At 44.3% G+C, this 2375-nt stretch overlaps 1 protein-coding gene and 1 long non-coding RNA gene across 4 annotated transcripts in view; one reads left to right on the top strand and one right to left on the bottom strand.

Annotated features, from left to right (window-relative positions):
• The window catches only part of LOC103476363 (disks large homolog 2-like), a 57749-nt gene that overhangs the window by 32743 nt on the left and 22631 nt on the right, over positions 1 to 2375 (top strand). The window lies entirely within an intron of this gene.
• Positions 7 to 2375, bottom strand: part of LOC103476364 (uncharacterized) — a 29408-nt gene continuing 27039 nt past the window's right edge. The window contains exon 3 of the long non-coding RNA XR_535454.1: positions 7 to 221. This is a non-coding gene — a long non-coding RNA (uncharacterized LOC103476364). The remainder of the gene's footprint in view (positions 222 to 2375) is intronic.

Genomic DNA, 2375 nt, shown 5'->3' with positions numbered 1-2375 from the left:
CTGGTAGATTAAGGCCAGCTGGGGTGATGCTATGAAATAATATTTAGCAGGTGGAAGGGGCCAGCTGTGCATTACTAGGATGACAAGAAAATGAAAAAGAGGGAATAGGTTAAAAAAGGAAGGAGATGACTTCTTGCTACAGGAGACGAGATGCTAGAGGTAAGGTTAGCCTCACAGGGTGACAGAGGATGTGGATGAGATGAGGTCAATCTGGATGAAACCTGAAAATAAGAAAGTAAGTAAAGATTATTTATAAAGCGCATTTCACAGACATTGAATCACAGCGCTGTACAATAGAAATACACAAAATCAACAGAAGAAACAACAAAATTGAGAGATAAAAGCCTGGGAAAATAAAAACGTTTGTAGTTGCTTTTAAAAACCTCCACAATCAGCAAAACGGAGCTGTAATGGCAAACTGTTACACAGCCTGAAGGCCACCGACTGAAAGGCCCGTCCCCTTTAGTTTTAACCATGTCCGTGGAACAACCAAAAGATTCTGACTTGGGGAGCGGAGACCACAGGCAGCAGAACATTTAGTGAAAAGCTGACAAAAATAAGCAGAAGCCTGACCATGTAATGCTCTGTACGTCAGCACAAGCATTTATAAGGGGTGAAGGACAAAAAGGGCATGGTTTGTATTTAAGGCATAAAGTATAAAAGTTTGAATCAGAATGAAAGACTAAGAAAATATAGGGAATAAATTTCAATGCGAGACATGAGATTGAGATTTGAAGTGGGTGACTTTGTCCAATAGTGGGACTAGGCTGGATGAAGGCTGAGAAGAACGGCTTATCAGCAAGGATGTTAGAATGTGGTGCCGGTTATGTCATGAGACAGATGGGTGGAGGTTCAGCTCTATAGTTGGGACACGACTGCTTATGGTGGAAAGCGACGACATGGGATCGCTTGCAGAATTGACCCTTCAGGGAACAGGTTATGGCAATGGAACGGATTTGTAAAACTCTGGGGACTCGAGCTGCTGAAATGAAGGTTGAAACTGGAGCAGATACGAAGAGATTTTTATTTTATTATATTTTATTTTTTTATTAGAGGCTTGAACTTGTGAAACGTGTCATGCGAATAAACTTCATTGGACCCGGGCAATGAAATTGGAAGTTTGGTTCCTCCGGATGGGCCGTGTGCTTCAAAACGCTGTAAATGCTGATTGCCTGTTGCTGATGGGCCCACAAGAATGACTGCTAATGGCAATAGGCCCTTGAAGTGAGACTGGAACGAACGCGTTCGAGCGTGGAATCTGGGTGAGCTAGAGAGTAGGCTTCATCAACCTGGAAATGACAGGATGGCTTGGGAAATAATAGCATGCGGATTTCGGACGATCTTAGATGAGCGATGCAACTTAGACAACCCCGGCTACAGATGAGTTTAATGGGGAGTCTGGAGAGGGGGTGGGGGGGGGGGGATTGACTTATATTTGGGGGCAAAATGAATCTATGAAGCTGAACAAAAACTACGAAAATATTTAGACAGGCTACTTGTTAAAAAGCTTAGGTCCTGAATTGATGTTTGCTAGTCAACACTAGCCAACATGCCTGCTTCCAACAACATTACTCCACTCAGACGGTTAGTTTGGGAAAAAAACTGTGCAAAGTTCTTTGCGTTTTGCTACCGTGATTCATGCAGCTCCTGTGAGTTCAGAACAGCAGCAGGTGAAAACCCAGCGTGAGCGACTCAGGGTTCATGGCAGTTGTACAGTTTAACCGTGAAAATTGACAGAGGACACAGATATGGGAAGTGGGGAAGTGATATGAAACAGCGATCAGCCACGATGCGTTATGTATTGGGGAAAAATTCCTAAGTCAAAGCCAGAACTCGTTATTATATTGAGGCTGAACCACCTACTATTTAAGGATGCTTTTGGTAAGTAGTGAATAGGACACGGAACAAAATTTGATGTGAAGCGATAATTGGGTAATGGTCCTAACACGCGAGAATTTGGCTTGTTTAACGATTAGTGAAAGCTCTTGAACTGATCCTACCGAGATGTGCTATGGAAGGAATATTAACCAACTACACTAGCGGTTCTCAACGTGGGTGGTACCGCCCCCCAGGGGGTGTTCAGAGGATGGCAGGGGGGTGCTGACGGACATTTTTACAAAAGGGGGGCGCTGGGATGCCTTTGGTTGAAGGTAAACTTTACACCTTAAATGCACAACAATGCCAGTTTAGACTTTGAGCAACTTGGTAAAACTGTATTGTGTAACATTAAATCATGCTTGGCTGCAAGCATGATTTAATGTATGTCTTGGACACTCGGGTGAAGAGAGGTGCGGAGCAGTCCATTGACCACGACCTGGTGACGAGTTGGCTCCAGTGGTGGGGGAGGAAGCCGGTCAGACCTGGCAGGCCCAAAC

Source organism: Poecilia reticulata, linkage group LG14 (assembly GCF_000633615.1).
Source record: "Poecilia reticulata strain Guanapo linkage group LG14, Guppy_female_1.0+MT, whole genome shotgun sequence".
Taxonomy (NCBI): domain Eukaryota; kingdom Metazoa; phylum Chordata; class Actinopteri; order Cyprinodontiformes; family Poeciliidae; genus Poecilia; species Poecilia reticulata.
This window is presented reverse-complemented; position numbering and strand designations above follow the sequence as displayed.